Genomic DNA, 10,194 nt, shown 5'->3' with positions numbered 1-10,194 from the left:
CAAGTATTACATACATCCAATATGTTTTCGTTATACTCCTTAGAAACAGTTTTTCCTTTTTTCCGATGAGCTTTCTTTTAGGAGTCGCCCCAGTAAGTGATTCTCAAATATCTTTTTCTGTGCCGATGTTTTGTTTTGATTATGTGCACATCGAAAATAGAAGTCGCAAAATATTGTTTAAAAAATTTCAAAGGAGGGTTTCGTAAAAAACAATAGAGAAAATTGACCGAAAATAGATATATTTCTAGTATGTATAAGGAATTCATTGAAAAAGTACATAAATGTAGCTAGTTTACTGAACAATTCCTAAATATGTACGATTTTGAAATGTGTTAATAATTGCATGTACTTTTTTCCTTCAACATACGACTGACTTGTAAAAAACCAAATATTACAATAAGATAACTGTTTTTTGTCACATAATCATGAACAAATGAAGCTGTCAAATCAAAATAGTCCGAATTGACAGCAGACCATGGCCTAACCTCTTCATCATGAGTTTTGCATCGTTGCATTGATAGATAATTATGAGAATCTCTCAGTCACGTGACAGCGACGTGACACCAATTTGAATAAGTGTTTTACTGCCTTCAATTTCTAATATTTTTTTCTGTTAAACTACACATAAGAACAAAAAAATATAACGCACCTTTTATTCAGCCAAAAATTATATATTAAAAAATTATTTTATCTAAAATCTCGAAACCACCCTATTCCGAAACCGTTGTAAAAAGCAGTTAGAAAAAGGGTTTTTCCAGCTGCTGCGCTTGCGCTCTTTGAGTAAGATTACTTTTTCTTGCTGTTGCGCTTGTGCATTTCGAATCAGAATTACTTGCTATGACTATCGGAATTATAACCTCTCTTCATTATGATTTGACGCTTGAGAGACTGATTGTGAGTGGTGATAGTTATTGGACATACTCGAAGTGATAGCTTACCATAAATTACTGATAAATTACTATAAATTGCCGATATATTACCGAAAATTTTGAAAACTTTTAGAAATCTGAAATTTTTGGTAATTTGATCATTTTTCATAAAGGACACCGCAGCAAATGTACATGAAATGGCTTTCGGTCGATTTTGATTAAACTTCGTAAAATTGTAGTTCTCAATGTCTCGATCAAAAGTGTTATTGGACAAAAATTCCGAAAATAAACAATTTTCGAGTTAAAGAGGGTTAAACATCCAACTTTTTAAAGAAACATTACCAAACATCTCGAAAACTGCATCTTTGCGAAAAAAATGTTTCCTATGAAACTTATTGGGCTCTAACGGGGAAACGCAAAATAAGTCATGGCCTTAAGAATCAGATTATTTTTCAAGGTCATTCAATGTGAACTTGTCATTTATTGCTAATATTCAGCCAATAAACACAAGATGTAAAGACTAAATCTCGCTCATGTCTTGCCTTAATTTGCTAGATAATGACTAAATCGCACTCATGACTTGCCTTCATTGGTCGGATATTGTCTAAATCAAGCTCATTTCATGCCTTCATTGGCTAGATATTAACAACATCCTGGACAAATCTTGCCTTCATTGGCTAGATAATGACTAAATCTCGCTCATGTCTTGCCTTCATTGGCTAGATAATGACGAAATCGTACTCATGACTTGCCTTCATTGTCTGGCTGTTGACTAAGTCATTCTCATTTCTTGCCTTTATGGATTCTATATTGATTTCCTATTCATATCTTGCCTTTATTGGCTGAAAATTATGACCAGTTCACATTGAATGACCTTGAAAAATGAGCTATGTCTTAAGGCTATGACTTTCTTTGCATTTTCCCGTTAGAGCCCAATAACTTTCATAGGGAACATTTCTTTCGCAGAGCCGCAGTTTTCGAGATATTTGGTAATGATTCTTAAAAGGTTTGGATGTTTAACCCTCTATAACTCGAAAAATGTTCATTTTCGAACTTTGTGCCCCATAACACTTTTGATCGAGACATTGAGAACTACAATTTTACGAAGTTTAATCAAAATCTACCGAAAGCCATTTCATGTACATTTGCTGCGGTGTCCTTTCTAAAAATTTTGGAAATTTAGCCAATTTTTCATAAATTTTAGGGAATTTTTTAATTTATAAAATTTTCAGAAATTTTTGAAATTGATCAAATTTTCAGACATTGTTTAAATTTATTAAATTTTCAGAAATTTTTTTAATTTATCAAAATTTCGGTAACTTACAAATTTACAAAAAATTTCCGGGATTTTTAGATGTTTGTGATTTTGTCATAAATTTTCGAAAATTACCATACATTTTTAAAAAATTGGTTTTTATTGTTTGTCAAATCGAAAATTTCCCGCATTTGTTAGAAAAATTATCGTGTGCTACAGGAGCTAAAATTAGGCAGTTGAAACTCTTCGGCTCACCGCCAACGCGCCTACAACTCCTCTTCGACTCGTCTCTGGCTCTTACAGCTAACTTTACACTCGTGTGGAACTGCCTACTTTTCGCATTGTAGCACAATATACTATTTACGATTTTGGAAGGCTGCACGTCTCTAGTGACACGTTTTAGGAGATCGGTTCTATGGACAAACTTGTTTGTTTTGAAGAGTAGAATACGCTTAAATATATTTTAAATACTGCACGCGTTGGACCCAGTACCCATACACAAAATACCACGGTACTTTATAAACCATTTAAGGCTAAACAACTTCTGTCTATCATTTTCTTTTCTATCTTTCATTGTTTCGCTAAAAATGTAATTTATTTTCTTATCTTTCATGTTATGTTTCTAAATTAAAACAAAAAATACGTTTCCTATAAAAAAAGACGATTTATAACAAATTTGTAGCTCTTTTTTTAGGGTGGATAACTTTTGTTCATTTATTTTTATCGTAGCTTTTGTCGTTTGTCCAAAAAATTTATTTATTTATTTTTAATGTAGTTTTTCAACGAATAAAACTAAAAATACTCGTCCTATTAAAAATTTATTCATAAGAAATTTAGTGATCTTTTTTGGGCATATAATTTTTTATTTTTAAGGAAAATTCAGAAAATTGTTATGATAATCTTGGCGGCTTTAAAAAAAGAAACGATTTTTCTTCCCGTGCAGAAATTGCTCAACTTATTCCCGAGTTCCGATCTGGGCCCGATTTGATTTTCCACATGCGGCCGCAAGGGGGCAGATGGTGTGGCTCGCGTCAGAACCATGTCGAGACGGGTTGGGTTAGACAAGATTATGTCAAGTTTTCTGTTATCGTCGTGATATTGTTTTTATTTCATAAAACTTAAAATGACCAAAGAAAAAAGTATATTACGAGTTCGGAATCACAGAATTGTTGGTGAATTTTCCTATATCCGCAATGAAGGCAAAGGTAAACTTTAATTTACTGGAATCAACATCACAATTCATTTTGAGCTTCTAAAGATTTCCAGCAATGTATTCGAAAAAGCGTCGTCATTTTGAGCGCATTTACTATTTATGTGAATAAAAAAATGTTTTCCAGCTTTTTAGAATTGTATAGCTTGTTGCTGATATTGTGAAAATAGAGATTATCTTATACCAAATGTATGAATTTCCGGATTAGTGACACTCTAGATTAAATGATGTTTATATTTTCTCCAACATAACCTCACTTTTGAAATCTCGCTCACGTGTCCCATGTGAATTAGTCAAACAAAAATCATTTCAAAAGAATACTAAGAAGATTAAAAAATATTTATGATTAAAATTCATTTATGTGCATGTGTAATAGTTCTAAATTGAAACATTGTTTGTCAAAGCATGATAGTTTTTTTTTTTTAATGCATACTCTTATCGATAAATTTATGTAATACAAACAGATAATGTAATGTAAAATCTGGGCTCTGTCGGGTAGGGCGTTTCATTTACGGTCTGGCGCTAGACAGATTACCCTATTAGGCCCAAATTTTTTCCGATCAGGGCCCAACCAGCGCCCCACCAAAATTTTGCACAGGTTTTCTTGATTTTTTTCATATCTTACATTGTTCGGCTTAAAGTTTCTATTGTCATTTTTCTTTTTTAATTTTGAAAATCTTTAACTCTAATAATTCTGATTTTATAAAAAAGTCGTAAAAATAAATTATTTGACTTTTAAAGTACTAGTAATAACCGCAAATAGAATTTTTAAACCTTGACAAAAATGCTCTTAAAAGATTTTCAAATGGCCTACCTTTTTAATGTTTTATCTAAAATAACTGGCTAAACGGCTTGCCCTTCAGTTTCTGACACTGAAAGAGTAGATCAAAGGCCTATCCAATAGATTAATTTTTTCAAAGGTCATCGTGCTCACATAGATACTTACACATGTTCAGCCAGACACATTCGTAAAAACCTGTCTTTCGGGGTCAGAGGGTCTCAAAACGTAGATACGTGACAAAAAGGGGGGGGGGCAAATTTTGCACAAATCTGGTACCACCTCTGATGAGAATGTAACTACATATACAGAAAAAAGGTGTAAATATTCATTCAAATAAAATAATAATTTGAAAATAATTCCAATACAAATGTAAGTCTGTTTTATAACTTCGGCTTTATAAATGTGATGTATAAATGTAAGTGTGTTTTATAACTACTGGTAGGGCCTGTCACTTTCAGATAGGTTGGAATCAAACAGTGGAAATCTGTTAAGTATTAAAATTTTACAAACAATGAAACTTGCGATTTTGTAGGATCTGATTTTTAAATTGAAAGTTAAAAAAACCTGTCTGTCTCGCCAACTACAGGCAGATGCAATTTTCCAACAAAATATTAAATTTAGCTTTTTCTATAAGTATCTAGTAAACTGTTGGAGATACGAAAAAATGGACAGAATTTTTAGATTTAATTTAAAATTAAAAAATTTAAAGTACATAATTATTGCAGATAAGCAAACTTATCAATACATAAAAAATAAATACCATAAAGATACATAATATAAACATTCGTTGAAATTTAAAGCGGATTAATTATGAACCTTAGAGGCCCTAGGAGCCTTTCGTCTTGTCTTTGACTTATATATCTCTCAGGTTCGGATTTTTTTTAACAGCCATATAAGTCCGGACCTTTGGTTCAGAGACACCTCATATAGGGGTGGTTTATGTTGAACAAATTTTTGAAACTCGTGAAAGCAACCAGAAACGATTTTTAGAATTCAGTAAAAATGTAAAATACACTGTATTATACCCGTACACTGTCTAAAACTGTGTAATACTAGATTTTTTACTGTGTGCGATACTTCGATAAATAAAATAACATTGTTTTGAAAACTCTGTATGCAACGTAATATTAAAATAGCTTTCAGAATTTGGTTAAAAATTATTCACATCGTTTCTTCTAAAAAAGTTGTAGCTAATTATTTTTACAACTCAAGATTTCGCTTCAACTGAATTTTTAATTTCGACCCTAAGTTTGTATTTTGCAACCTACACTGTTAGAAATTTCTATAGCGATTTTACTATAAATTCCATGGAAGCAATATGCATATACGTGTAGTAAATTTAATATATCATTATATTGTAAAATAATATACATGTATAGTAAAATAGATTGCATAGAAGTTGAAAGTTCCTTGATGTATTCAAATCTTGTCAATTATTTAAAACTAAACTAATAACCTACAATTCATCGACTAAATTCTTATTTATCATCAAAGTGCGACGTACGGGTGGGGTTTTCATCAAAATTCACTGCCAATGTCAAAAATTTTACGTGAGTACTGCTGCTTTTAGGTTAGGTTTCTTCATTATGTATTTAATTGAACTTATTCACTTGAAACCCAATATAACTTATGTTGAACTAGAAACAAAAATGATGCTCTATTATTTAGAATTAAACATTACTGCAAAAAATATTTTTAATTTGTATTATATGAAATTACCTGGCTTTTCTAAGAATTGATCAATATACATGTATATTAAGTTTACTACGCAGCCTCTTAATAACTATTTCATAGACCGAGTTCTTAGATTTACTATACAAATGTATAGTAAATGTATATTAAAATTGCAAACATTTTTAAAAGTGAAAGGGCGGATTCTACGACTCAAGAAACTCATCACTAACAACTTATATAGAAATTCAAGAATTAATTGCACATTTCCAAAATTTATATTTGGTTCTTTTCAGTATCAATACCAAAAAAAAGCCTAAACAAAATCACGTGGTGGATAGTTTTAATCCTCCTATCCTCGACCCGATTGGATTCGGCCTGGTATTCTTTTTTTATGTATGTGGAAACCCTGAAAGTGTTAAAGGATTCATTATTTTGTAGCCTTGTATTGCCTGAATTATGTGGGAATCTCATTCCTAATGTATCGAATCCCCACGCTATCCATGATATTCGAGATTCAACTTCCAAGAAGATGTAGGTGTTTGATCTAAAGGAGCACATTTAAAACTCGAGCAACCTGTTGTCGTGCGAGTTTTCTGTGGCTAAACCTTTGTCTGATGTTAGCGCCTTGGTCAACAAGACGCTAAATCCTGCGCGCCTTGAAATTGTGTTTGGTAAATCCCTTATAAGCCTATAGGTAACATGATTCAGCGTGGTATAGGTCAGATTTAGGCCGCCTTTGATATTCAAATCGACTGGCACGAGAGTCCGACCACACAGGAATTTACACGTTCTGCACCTTTCGTTTGCAACGTTTCGATTCCGTCTGCTTCGCTATACCTCCTACATACCTGGCCAAAGATAAAAGTATGCCGAGCCGTGGAAAGTTATGAGCGAATCCGCCGCCCCAACGACACACTCTTCTATCCCTCACCTTCTTTTCCATCCATACATACAAACAGGCAGGATGTATAAAAAAGGATACATTTTGAAAATTTGATTTGTTTCATCAAATACCATCTTTAAATTATACTTTATACTTTTTCTTCCAATGAAGGGGTAAAAAACTTTTACTTTTTGATACTTTGTAAATACAGTGAAAATCTTCAGTAGCCCTCCCTTCTATTACCTTTCCGAGAATTGACGCCGCGCCGCATGTAGGTGCAACAGGTGCTGCGCGGGGTATGCGCTGTCACTCAGGCGAGCAGTCAGGCGTGAACAAACAAAAGCTAAGCAGGCTATAAGGAGTTAGTTGCCACCCCCCGTCGTCCCCCAAATCGGAGCTACAGAAGAGTTTCACTGTTTTTACATACTTCTGTAAGTGTATTGCAACAACCCGATATTTCAGTTGGAATAACTCTACATTTTTTGGCACATTTCACAGGAAAATGATATAGTTTTCATAACAAATACTCGTAAAAGAAAGGAACATTTCAGTCAATGTAAATTTATGAAGTGAATTGCAAAGATTTACGAATAATTTAAATTGAGCATTTGGAACAGTAGGTATAAAAATGTAGTATACTGTCGTCCCAAATTTTATTATTCTAATATTTGTTTAAGCTATATATCGGGTGATCCCATGTTTTTCGTCATCAGCAATGGTATAAGTCAAGTGCCTATTGAGTTAAAGGTGTTTTGAATGTAACACGAATTTCTTATTATTATATTGACATGTTTTAACATTAAAGCATATAAAACAAATGAGAAAGCTATTTTTTCAAGCTTAAGATGGTTACAGCCCAATATGTCAGAGGAACTTTTTTATAGTTCGATTTATTTCTACTTCGAATAGTCCACATAGGGTTATCCCAATATACATGATCATTTATGGACAAATGCTGGATTTTTACTATTGCAGCCAAGTGCATGATGGGGGGGGGGGGGGGGGGGGGGGGGGGGTACAGCTTAAGGTTGGACTCCGAACACCAGAATCTCGATAAACCTACATAGACAAATTCCTAGAAGTACTGGCTTAGGGATCGAACCGCGGACCTCTATCGTAAAGTCCGTTCGTTTAACCTCCTGAACCATTGCGGCTCACTTTATCATTAAAAAAATATATGTTTCACAACTACCGCAGTGTCCCACTGGAAGTAACTGTTATTTATGAAAATGACACTAGCTCCCAGTAGAAACGAGGAAAATCACAGTTATGGCCACGTTTTTGATTGTGAAATAACTATGTAGTACACATGTATTATATATACATTACGACATTAATATGCAGGTTCCGCCTAAGCCCCAGAATTTAGCAGACTCAAATTGAGGGCTAAAACCGACGATAAATCAAAAGAACAAAAGACGCTTGCAAAGACTGAACAAAAAGATTAAATGGGCAAAACAGAATATATACTGTATTTAGTATGTGATGGACTGCATAACATTTGGTAGGACGATTACGAAAAGCGTCCGAAAATTTACAAAATACGTGTTTTATCTCATGCAAGAAGGAGAATACGGAACTAGGATCCATCGCTGATCTATCTCGCCCTTTCAGCGACCTCTCTGTTTCTGTCAAAATCCACCCAAGTCCGACAAGGTAGAGACTTTTTGGAGAGATGTTTACAAGATTCCACCAGAGAAATTGAATAAAGACACTAATAATATTATCTGCTTCGAGAAGCTTTGCAACAACCTTATAAGATCTGAAGAGGAATGTTTATCAATCACTATCAAATATGTAAAAGAAAGTACTTATGGGCACGAAGAATTTCTTCGCTGCAGGACGAGATAGAGTCAAGTACTTCTGGTGAAAGGATTTTGCTTCTACATACCAAAATTTGGCACGCATCTTCACCTCATATTTAAAGTGGGAGAAGCCCATTCTGATGTTAGGACGCACTATAGTGAGTCCTAACACCAGCAACAGGTAGGAGTACACTTACCGAAGAAAGACGACTTGTCCAACCCAGGGACCCACAGGCGAATAACTTGCCCAAAAATTCTGCATGAGATCCTTACAGCTACTCTGAATGACAGGATTGATAGGAGAATTTGACATGTATGAAGAGAGATGTATAGACAACGTGGCTCAAGAATAGGTATAGCAGGCTAACGAGAAATATTTCTAATTAACAGGTTCGTCTGAAAAGGAGCAGCAATATCATCTGTCTGTTGGAAAGCTTGAAGGTTTATCCACACATGAGGAGATGAATAGTGAGATTGATGCCCCTTTCGACAATTAGATTCACGGGGTATTAAAATCTTCGCGAGCATAGGTTCACTCAAATATTTTACATGGAAGAGCTGAAGATCTATTGTTCTAGTTCAAGCCTATCCTGTTAAAAATGTTTGTGATTTTACAATACATCACAACACAAAATTTAATTCTGTCAAAATCTCTAACATAACATACAAAACCACATGCAATTTTTTTGTGAGCTATGTGTATTCGTGTAGGTTATGTTAGTGATTTGGACAGAATTTCGCATAACAATTGTCGATTGTTTTAAAACTTTGACCTTGTGCTGCAGACTATATTATTTCTGGTTATAAAAATAAAAATCAAGACATTCTAAAAGTTACCGCGAAAATACTAACTTCCGTTTTGGCTTTCAGAGGAAAAACATATTTCCTTAAATTTCAAATTTTCATTCTGTTTCTTAAGGAAGAGTATATTGCGCGTAATTTACTGATTTTTAAAAGTAATACTTCTGTTCTTAAGCGGCCCTCAATAATGAAAATTAAAAAATTAATTGTTTTAAAGTGAAATCCCAGGACAATCATAACCTGAAACTTGAAAACTTTAAAAATTTTCTGTGTTTTTTTCAATTACGAAGTTTTTGTGATGTAACAAGTTTGACTTTTATCCGCCAATCAAATTTATTTCAATTAATGTCAAATTCAATACAAAAATAATCACATTTAATTACTTTTAAGAGCAAAAAAGCGAAAAACATTCTTTTACACAGCGACACCGTCAGACAAAAATTTAATTTCCTCCGAACTGAATAACTTTTTTGGATAACAAATTCTTAATTCTCATTCATCATCGCCATAACTTCAAAGGATATTTTTATTTTTGGAAAGAATCAAAAATTCTACTTTTAATCACTACTGCAGACCGATTTTTAAAGCCTATGAAATTCTGCAGCGTTAAAAATTTCTGTTGTGATTTCACAATAAATGTAATGGAAGTTTATTACCAAAACATAGTGTAATTTCACAACACATGTAATATAATCTTACAACACATGTATCGTAATTTTACAATAGATGTATTGTAATTTTACAATACATGTATTGTGATGCAGATTTTTTTGAATGTTGTGAAATTACAAAACATTCGTTGTAATTTCACAATACTGTATTGTGCCAGTACAATTTCATGTATTGTAAAATTACATTACTTTTTGGTAATAAACTTCCATTACATTTATTGTGAAATCACAACAGAAGTTTTTAA

The sequence above is a fragment of the Belonocnema kinseyi genome, chromosome 1 (genome assembly GCF_010883055.1).
Source record: "Belonocnema kinseyi isolate 2016_QV_RU_SX_M_011 chromosome 1, B_treatae_v1, whole genome shotgun sequence".
In the NCBI taxonomy this organism is placed as follows: domain Eukaryota; kingdom Metazoa; phylum Arthropoda; class Insecta; order Hymenoptera; family Cynipidae; genus Belonocnema; species Belonocnema kinseyi.
Note: the sequence above shows the minus strand (reverse complement) of the source record.